Raw genomic sequence first — 11,651 nt, 5'->3', positions numbered from 1 at the left:
ATGACTTACAGAAAAAAAAGGCAGATACAAAAAAAAAAGAAAGAAAGAAAAGAAAAAGGAAATGCCTTAACATTACTATTCCTACTCTTGATTCATCAGTCGATCAATACAAACAGCATCCTTCTCATTGGCTTCAAGCTCATAAAACGCTTATAAATTCTGATAAATGTTACTTTTACCATTTGTCGTGTTGTATCTGTTACATCAGGCTGTTAGCAAACTGGTAGTGTATAGTTGCAGGGCAAACAGATTTGACTGCACACAACCCATATCAGTGGCAGATGCGGGCCATTATAGATCAGACATTTGTAATGTTGTATTTCTAAAATATCTGAGGAGTCAGATGATGCTGTTCTAATTGGTGACTAGGAATGAATAACATTTTTGAAAGACATCAACACAGTTTACAACAAATGTGAGACTTACCACTTTTCTTTTCGTCAGTATGAAATGAAGCCGGGATCATGTTTGCTTTACATTAATCGACTGCAATTTCACACTATCCTATTATAGTCCAGAATTTGTGGTATAGAACACTTTGAGTGTACGCGAGTTTTCATGTTTTACACTTTTATCATTGATCTATATTTTCAGAGATCACATTACGTACCTTAAGTATCTGTATTATCACAAGACAGAAAATGAAAATGATGTACTTGAAACGGAAGAAAGTTTTCTTGAAATCCAATGACTTTGATTCATTAGATTTTAAATTCATCTTAGCCAAAGGTTAAAGACAGCAAAAAAGGTTCAAGCTAATATTGCAAATAGCAATCATTTATCTTCTGGCGTCCGTCGACAGTCATGCATGCATTTTCAAAAACCATTTTCAGATTCTCTTTTAAGACCCCATGTAATGACAGATCTTCAACAAACTAGGCAAGTAGCATCCCAAGGATGACAGACTATCAAGTTGTTCAAATAGACGCCATGTCCAAAAGGTCCCAGAACCCCAAAATTAAGGAATTTATCATTAAAAAAAACCTCACACACACACACACACACACACACACAAGTAGAACCAGTTATAACAGAGCTAGGTAAAAAGTACTAAGATGAATATCTTGGAGACTGCATAGTTTCGCAGTTTTATCTTCCTTCTTTTCAAAATTTTACACATTATATATATATGTATATATATATAAATATATATATATGGTACCTGTACAGAAAATATGACGAAGTAGGGTGGTAATGCATTTCAGTCCAGCAGTGCTATTTAGTCACACCAAATTTTCGACGAATACATTCGTCTTTCTTCAGAATTGCCATTGTCGACCTTCAGGAAGACAAATATATTCGTCGAAAATTTGGTCTGAATAACTAGCACTGTTGGACTGAAATGCATCACCAGTCTACTTCGTCATCATATATATACATATATATATATATATATATATATATATATATATATATATATATATATATATATATATATATATATATTTAACGTGTGGGCACTAATGTCCCCATCTGTATCTAGACTTGCTGCTTTTATAAAACCAGAAGAGCATCGAGTAAATACATCAGTGAGTGTATTAGCATACTTTCAAGATTATTATGGCAGATGCAGGGGTGACCTCCTTGGGGCTAGTGCCAAATATGTACCAATTTTCACTCTTTCATCTTCAAAAAAAAAAAACTGTTTCAATTTGTTATCAAACTTGGCTGGTAGAATATTGGTATATAAAATGGGAACCATCCCCCGGCCACAGAATGCCCAAAGGCACCTCAAATCTGATCTAGGTGCGGCCACCTTTGGGCTGGGACCAAATTATTGGAGGCCACTTTTGATTTTTGATCCTCCTTTTGAAAACACATGGTCAAATTTACAACAAACTTAGTACTGTAAGTGCATTTATCGCTAGTGGCATACATATATGGACATCATGCCTCCCTGGGCCCTGGAGGTCCCTAAAGGCTTCCAGATATGGTCCTACAGTTTCCCAACGTCTTCCAATTTCCTTTCTCCCAAGTAATAGTCTGTAAACATGCAAGGAAGGGGAACTTGAGATGCTCGGATGAGGGCTGGACCCCTGGGTCTTTTATTCAGAAAGTGAGTGAGTGACATGGTACCCTGATATGACAAAATCGTCATCTAATGTCCAAACTCATGAAACTTTTGTAGAGTAGCTTATGGATATAAGCTACTCTTAGTTTGAATAGATTTATGTATGAATATACGCAAATTTTTAGTGAAATATAGGTAATTATTCCTGAGTGGAAGGTATTCTACATCAGTGATTCTCAGCAGTAAAATTAAGACCACAGACACCAACACTGGGTACCTTTTACAAATGGAGATATAAGCCTGTAGAGGCATTGTGGCGGCTTTTTTGCATTTAATTAAATGCAAATATATGCAGAAAATGTATAAAGGGAAGCTTGAAAGTTACTGCTTATATGATAATTGTATTACTTGACATAAAAAACAAAGGTTTAGACACAAGAATCTATTTTCTGCGGGTTTTATGTCCAGATATATAGCGACTTATTCCTGAGTGTACTACATTACTAAGATACCTGCTTGTACAGGCAATATGGCGGCCATTTTGTATGTAATTATATGCAAATATATGCAAAAACTATATAAAGGGATGCTTGAAAGTTGATAAAGATAACATATCTGTATTCCTTGACCTATAAAACATAGGTTTAGACATCGGAATTTACTTTCTGTGGGTTATATATCCCGAGATATAGGCATAAATAGGTTGTATGGCGGCCATTTTGAATTTATGCAAATTAGACACTGATCCACCACTCGAATTTTAGGGAACTTTTAATATGTTATTTTAATGGCTCCTCCGGTTCATATGCAAGTGGAATCGTTTCTGTTGCAATTAGTTGTGGGTTAACCCACTTTTTGTCGTATTTTGACTGGACTAATACCCTCGAGTGCGTTACATCTCCACTAACGCACTCTATCCTGTGCATCATTTGTATATTAACTATCGCCCTGTCACTGTACAGGCATGCTAACCTGGAAACATTAAACTGCACATTACTTGAATATGGGACCATTCTGAAGCAAATAATTTTCACACAACAATAGATATATAATGTACTCTTAAATGAATCCCACTAGGATTGGAACAATCAGCATTCCCAAGCATTCCCACTGATCAGTTACTAGCCATCCCCTTTAACACTATAACCCAGGGTATTGTCATACCCTGGATTATGGCATTGTGTAGCGCCATCTCTTGTTCTTAAGATGTACATTGTAAATTATGCAGTTACACATGGCTGTCGTAGCAGTGAAATTTTAGCAATCAGTGATAATGAACCCATTTCCAATTCATCCCAGTTATGAATTATTGATTGAATATAAAATTGTATTTTCTCTATTTTTCCAAAATGTTATGATGATTATGGACAGTAATTCCAAAAGAGATTATCAGTATTTCAATCCAGAAACTTGGACAGGATTACTTATATCATGGACCCTGTGGTAGGGTCCATGGTGTATTCAGCTGTGGACGTATAATGCATAGTGCAGTGTGCTGCTGCTGCTGCTGCTGAGATGCACCGATTTTGCCACCACTTAAGCGGCAGGGCATTTGTGTTAATAGTGATTGGTACCATTGAAGAGAGACCCAAGAGTGAAAAAAAATGAATAAATCATGTGATTTACAATTGTATTAGATGTATTAGCATTTATTTTAATTGTTACACAACGAAATAATATTCTGGCATAAAGTACTACAGATTACTTTCACCCATTTTCTGATAACCCAAGGTATAGTCCCCCCCCCCCCCCAAAAAAAAAAAAAAAAAAAATGATTCAACAAAATGGTAAATTTTCCGTTGCTTCCTCAGGGTACCAAATATCACATCATTTGCTACACACAGCGACACTTCATGGAAAGTTAAGCGTAATAAAGGAAATGTCACTCGGCCATTTAAAGCAGATAGTCACATGTTTCTAGGTTTTGTTGATGCAGGTACCTGTGAGTTGTCAATGCAGTAATCGAATCTGCTTTTGCTGTTTGGCTCGACAACTTTTGTGATACATTGTACAATGGACTATTTCATAACAGGGTCAGCGCCGTCGGGTGACTTGGCTTGGCTGGCATACCTACCTGCATGTGCCAGTAGGTTTGAATGAGTGTCTACTGGAGTGGTGCAGATTATGATACCTATCTACTTATTTTACTGTGCTGCAGATTAGATGTGGACAACTAGTGGGGTTTATCTTTAATACTGTACGTATTAAATGTATCATAGCAATCTGTGAAGATTGGACTGCATGCAACGTTTTCCTGAAGGTTAACCCTCGTTGTGTTTCGTGGGCCATCTCATCTTATCGGATGGCTGTGTTTACATCCTCCTGAAATGCGCGCTTGTGTGTGAACAATTCTTTGGCCAGAAGTCAGGAGTTGTGCATGCAAGCAGCTGTTTTGAAGCAATCTCTGGCTGACTCATAGCACTGTTAGCGGGCTGTTTTGGAGCTAAGCGGGATTGTTTTCTTCAGACAAAATGACAGATACAGAGCCAATTTTGAAATTCCATCAGGGCAAGTCTTGGCTCAAGGTGTATCCCAAGGGACATCAGTCAGGTCAGTGAATGAAACTCCTGTTTTTTTGGGAGCGGGTGACACAGAGTAATACCCCTTTCCCGCTGCCCGTCTCGGTGAAAGTTTCAGTGCCGTCGTTTCACACTGCTCTCGGTGAAACTTTCCCCTAGACGGGTTTTCTGCTCGCAACGTGGGTGATCTTATGTACTTGAGTTTGTTGTGCATCTGCGATTTGGTTTTTTCGATCCCATGTTCAGCAAGTTTTCGGAGGAGGGACTCGTACGCGGTGCCAGCGTCAGCCGACGTCCCGCTCAGTTCTTCGTTCACTGCTGCCTCGCTACGTAATTGAAGTAACAATCTCTCTTCGTCTTTGGTCCACGCTCCAGCCATTTGCCAAATTCCCTCAAATTTCAACAGTACAAAACGTCAACGGATTTCTGCCCACTGTAAACCCAGCACTTGACGAGAAAAGCACAAAATACGAAAAAATCAAGCAAGAGGCGGACTGTATCACTATCAGACTTTACTGGAAGAGTTAAGAGCTAGACAACTAGAGGAAGACGAAGAAGGAGGAAGCATCAAAGCGATCAAGTACATTGTAAACCTATATCAGCTTTGTATACACGGCGTGCTAATTAAACAATACAATGCACAGCACGATGGAAAACAATGCTGTCGCACTGTGAACGCCACATTGCACACGAAACGACATACTATGTAGTGTCGTGTGTATGTTTACAAACACGAATTACTAGTACCCTGTATGTGTAGATTTGGGAGGTTGAGTGCGCGCTAGCTAGCTGAAAACGTGTGCATGACCAGAAACAAGACATGACCTTTGACATAATCTGCATATTTTCCCCGGTGTTTCACCGAGACAACCTTTCACGCTGGGCGCTCTCGGTGAACCACCGGGTGATTTCCCGTTGAACTATCGGTGTTTACCCAGGACGCTTCTCGGGTAGAAATTGCCCAAAATTTCATCGGTGTTTCACCTAGGCTTCCCCTAGGTTTCAACCGAGTGACCTTTCACACTGCGGGGTTCCCCGGGTGCCCCCAGGTGCCCCCGGGGAAGATTTTCTTCAGCGGGAAAGGGGTATTAAGTCGGGGAAAATCAGAAAGTCAGAGAAACTTTCCCCTATCTGTTGTGTAGTACAGTCAACCCCACCTACAATAAGTCGACCTTGCACAAGTTGAAACTTGGCTAAGTCAAAGAAAACTTCTGCTCCTAGATGGATGTGAACATGTGCTAATTCCACTGTGTAAAGATGAAATTCACGCAAGTTGAAAGATTTTCTCTGGTCCGTTCGGATTAAAGGACAAGTGAAACCTTCATATACATGTGGATTGAGAGAAGGTAACAATATTTGTAGAACACATTAGTGAAAATTCGAGGAAAACCAGGCATTTATAACGTCTCTACGCAGTCACTGCTGGATAAGAAGACTACTTTAAGTGTATGATGTCACATGTGTAGAAGGATGTAAAGGAAAATATAAAGAGAATTCCTCAAGATTTCATTTAAAAAAAGGTCTGCATGTTATTCCCCCTGCCTTCTGAAAGAGGCAAGACAAGTGCTCTTTTATTATGCGAGAAAAGAGAAAATACATGTGTATGTTGAATTTTCCTTATATTTTTACCATTCTATGCATGTGACATAAGCTGTAGTAGTTTTTTCGTCCAGCGATGGTGGCATTGAAATTTCTAAAATTCATGACTTTTGAATGGATTGTCTGATTTTCCTCAAACTTTCACTTATGTATTCTATTAATGTTGCTACATTCTCTCAGTCTGTAAGACTGTATGTATATTAATGTTTACCTGTTTAAATGCAGGTGAGGTTGACTTTTTATGGAATGGATTTAACGATGCTTGTGTATTACATTGTTGTCATGGGCAGTTAATACAGGTTGTAGGAGCATTACATAACATAACAGAGATGGGGAGGGGGGAGGGGCTTTGACACAGGAAGCAAGATTCACTGCAAAGTCAGAATTATGGTAGATACCAAGGAGGTTTAAGAGATGGAGTTCCAACTGGCTGTAATTATTCAAACAGTTGTCACTTTTCTATTGATGTACAAAAGAATTCCACAGGTGCATCTGTGCCTTTAGTGACAAGGTTTGATGCCGCTGTCTTGCTGAGCAATCTGGAGATTCATTTTGAATGTTAACTTAATGTTGGCTATATTTAGTTGTTTATCTATTAAATGAAACGAAATCTCACTTAATGATAAAGCTAATTACTATAATGAAGGTCAATCCCTTCAAGAAATATGTGCAAAAGTGTAAATCAGAGCTGTATCATGTGAAAGTGTTTAAAACTGTACCCTCCTGGAAAGCCGGTTTTATCGCTTTTCCACTTGATTCCTCCAAATAAAACTAATATGAAATAATCTTTGAGTATATATTAATAGATATATCAGATTAGTGGCCGGGCACGGCCAGTCAAGTAATTTTCATTTTCATTTCATCATTTTTTGCGCAATTTCTGTTTGCGCATCCCTGTGTCTATACCAGTATATACCACCTATCTTTTATAAGGAGGGATGGCGAAAAGTAATTACCATCACAAAGACATATTTTCATTAGAAAGTGGGTGATGATTATGCAATGAGACATGAGTCAATTGTCTTCCTATCTGCACGGCAGATCCAGTTTGCCACATGCTTCAAATACTTTCGAGTGGCGGCATCAACCGTGACTTCAAAGGAAATACGACAGTTGTGACTCCATTCTCTTGAACCTCCTTGTAGATACAAACTACTCAATGTTTCATTTCAGAAGTCAGAGATTCCCCTTTTATACTGGGTATATCCTGCATGGAATTATAATGCTTGGATAAGCTTGTCATATGATTGTATCGATCGTTCAGTACTGGTAAACATATATGTATAAATGTACTGAGTATTTGTGCTGTGGTGTGACTTCAAATCAGCTTGTAGGCAGTGTGGTTTTGAGGTGACTACATTTAAGACAATATTCTACTATGAGGCTTGATCATTTACACACACCTGAAATTGAAGGTTCTGAAAATCAGTCTTTGCAATGTGATGTGGAACTGATACCCCAATTCTTGTGTTGACACACAAAAAGAAAGAACAATTTGAAACAAAAACAAAAACAAAAAGCCCCACCATTACCATTACCCTCATGATGCCCAAATTGGTCAATTTTGATTACAGAAAAAAATAATCAAAACCCCAGCAGTAATTCATGAAGTGTGTATGAATGTCCTGAAAAAAAAAAGAAGAAAAAGATATTGATTTTTTTCCCCCTTCAAAATCTCATGATGCATCTTTCGGTACTAGGTCTTGGATGACAATAGCTGAGATCACGCTCTAGTCATTGTTTGAATAGGCATACATGTATATGGCAGGTAGGAGATTTTATAAGTGTTTCACTTGCTGAATGAAATTGATTATTGCATAACAATCTGAAAACTGATAACTCTTGCGTGTAAATAGGCCTTCACTATTGTTGTCAGCATTGCGCATCACGCCAGCACCTGTTGGGGGACTATTCACTTGATACCTACCAATTGTTCTCATCTTGCCTGCAACCTTGTATCAAGTTCCCACTCCTGTGCTACTTGGAGCCAAGGTTATTTGATGGTTGTACAAGATAATGGGAAGGTGTGTAGCGAAGTCACATTGGGAAGAACTACCTTTTTTGTCGCAACTGATTGGCAAATTTCCCTTCATCAATTTAAATGTCAATCAGTTGCTACAATATAAAGAACTTGGTGCAAGAATCATTAATTCAAATATCTACCAATTTGTTGGGGAACAGGAGCAGGTTAGGGATAGTATTTAGTAGTGACTTTTTGAATGGAAGGAACAAGTTATCATCTAACATCATGTATGTAAGAAAATGCATATTTTTTTTATCAACAGCGTACTAGGTGTGTCAGCATTGCAAAGAAATGATATCTCACTGGCAAAGAAAGAGCAGATTATCATTTTCTTTTAGATACCGGGTATAGCCTTTGTGTTGTGATTTCTTCAAGATGCCATTTGTGGATTAGATCAGTCGGCAAACTATGCAGCTTGTAAACATTAGTGGTTCCTCTGTGTTGCGTTTCTGTGTTCAAACAATCTAGTAAAGCTAATATTTGTCTTCAAAACATCTGATATTTTTATGTTGTTACACTGTATGTATTAAAAGGGAAAAAAGTCCTGAATCTGTCCCCCCCCCAAAAAAAAAATAAATAAAAAAAAAAATCACTGAATGCACAGGTGTTATTCTAGAATCTTCATTTTCAGTTGAACTGTGATTTCATCTCTAAACCCATTTCAGTACTTTTTGTTCTTGTTGCACAATGAGATCCCACTATTCACTGTGAAATAATACACTTGTACCTATATGAGAATTATACATAATTTACCCTGTCAGGATCTAGTGCCGTTTCGCATATTACTTTGAAAAGTTGCCATGTGTGAGCACCACAACTGGTACAGATGAATCACAAGTATACAAAAGATACTAGTTTTCAGTTGGCTCTACTTCATTCACACAGTGTACACTGTTGTACATGGGAAATATTTCATGCATTGCTGGGCTTTTCAGGTTGGATGCTGGTCAATTCTTTTTTTTTTATCCTTTGCAAAGGGTTATACTCCCACACTCTCAGCATTCCTAAATTCTGAATGAATGATAGTAGTACTTTTCTTGAATGCAATTGCAGTTATTAGTTTTCCCAAAAGGCACCTCATGTCTGATCTATTGAAATGTCTATAAGAAGTCATGGTGCATGCGATATCCTTAATTAGGTTTTAGTATAGGGATACAATAGCAAGGACATTGAAATGAATTTATGTAAGATATGTGCAATGGAAAAAAAAAGTCATGGTATTTGGTATTAAGAAATGGGATATGTCACACTTGCAAGAATAAAAAAAATGACGTTTAATTCAGCGTGCATTGTTTGTTCCTAAGGAGTTATTTTACACCCTAGAATAAGCATTCAAAAAGCTTGGGATAATCTTGATAGAGTTAGCCAAAAAATTCAGAAATAAAATGACAGGAATGTTTAGCTATGCAGTGTCTGTTGCACTTTCTTTCTGATCAATTTTTTAGTCCCTGCTTACTGTTCAGGAGATCAAAACATTTTCCAATCATTGGCCTTTTCAGTTAGCAGCATCTCGATTATAGAATAATCTACCCAGAGTAAATGCATGCATCAATACCTTTCAACAATTCAAACATGCCCAAATCCACTTTGTTCAGTCTAGTATTCACATTCATGTGTTGAGAGTTACTGTTCTTCTTTTTTTTTCTTATTCATTTCTTCTAGGGTGTCAAAGCATTTGAAAGTGTTTAGTGATAGGCAAATACAATAAATATGTATAATTAAAAAAAAAAAAGAAGTATCTTCTCTAGCCATGTTTTTGTCTGTAGTTGTAAGCATGATTAGTTGGGAACAGTATGCATACAGAGCTTATGAATCTTTTGAGATATGATGGTGCAGTTCACATCAGACCATTTGGTGTTGAGATTTGTTGTGTGTTACCGGTATCTTATTTTTCTAGTATCATGCACACCATCAGAGTGAGTAGACTGTGTAGTTTGCTAGAATTTATCAACTCTTTATATGCCATGGTGGAAACCATCTGTCTGCCACATTATTCTGAGACAGCAACGCAGTCGTGCTTTGAGAAAACATTCTGTTTTTTTTTGGAATATTTGTAACTTCTATAGATGTCTGTTCATCCGGGTATAAAGTGAGCAAAATTGTAGAGAAAATGCCAAGCTTTGCTATGAGGTAACTTGTAAATCTATAGATTTACACTTGGTGGTCAATCACCACATAAAATGCAAGTCATATGTTAAAGGAACGGAAGCACGTGGACCGCTTTCATTGTACTGTGGAATTTGGCGAATTATCAATCGATTTGGGCGGGTTTGTGCATTTGGGCAGAATATGCGAAGTTGGCACGCTGTCGACTGAGTCAGACGTGAGAAGGCGCCACATAAACAGTTAAAGAAGACCAATCATTGTTTGACTGGGACCCCGTTTACAGTGCGGGGCCGGGCTCGGCCGCGGCCTAGCCGCGGCCGAGCCCGACCTCAATTGCGCGGCCCAGCCTCGCAATTTTGTCCGTTTACACTGCTGGGCTCGGCCGCGCTTTTGATTCAAACCTTTCAACATTTTGTCGTAGTGGCGCTCTGCTTGTAAACAAACGCAATTTGGTATTGTCTGGTTTTCAGACCCTTTGCCAAATGAATTCCGTGGCGATGAAGTCGCCGTTCGGCCAAAGGCCTTTGCCGAAGGAAAAAAATCCTTTGCAGGACAAAACCACCTTAAACTATACTAGTTTTCGACGTTGAGGGGGTTAATATCCTGAATAGCGAAATATACAGGCAGAGGGTTTGGAAGCCAGACTAAAATTGGCCGCGCAATTGGCCGCGCATTTGGCCCAGTTTGCGTTTACACCAAGAAGAGGCCGGGCTCGGCCGCGGCTTGGCCGCGGCCGAGACCACCTCCAGAGCGAGGCCAAATGCGAGGCCAATTTTGGCCTCGCATTTGGCCTTTTGCGCGTTTACACTGAAGCGGGGCTGGGCTCGGCCGCGGCCGAGCCGCGGCCGAGCCTCGCACTGTAAACGGGGTCAAGCAGAGTGAACTACATGTAGCATGGGACTTGGCTTGTGCTCTTGAAGATGATAGTCAGGTTTTTGATACTAGAATCTAATATTGAGTTTTTTGTGCTACAGTGTACTGTAAAAGGTGTTATTTTTGCGTACATGTATTTTCGCGCATGAGGAGGTCACTGATGTTTTTGCGAAATGTTGTTTTTCACGATTTGACACCGAGGCTATTGCAAGTGCACGAATGCCACAGGTCCGTTCTCAATATTTGTGTATGTTGCTAAATTCATGGCCCAACAGGATTCACAAAATTTGTGAAAGTTAAACCCTACTGAAAATGACTGCATTTACAGTATTTGCACCTTTTAAAGGGATTCTACCATCAACATGCAGGCCCTCCCCCCCCCCCCCCCCACCTTGGCCCCACTGTTGGTACGGGACTAAGCTAAAATTGGCAAGTGTTAAAAGTGCTTACAGTCACTTGTATATTAAAACATGGTAGTAGATGGGAACTTACACCTCAAATTCTTTCAAAAGCCCAACTA

Source organism: Diadema setosum, chromosome 5 (genome assembly GCF_964275005.1).
Source record: "Diadema setosum chromosome 5, eeDiaSeto1, whole genome shotgun sequence".
Lineage (NCBI taxonomy): Eukaryota > Metazoa > Echinodermata > Echinoidea > Diadematoida > Diadematidae > Diadema > Diadema setosum.
Note: the sequence above shows the minus strand (reverse complement) of the source record.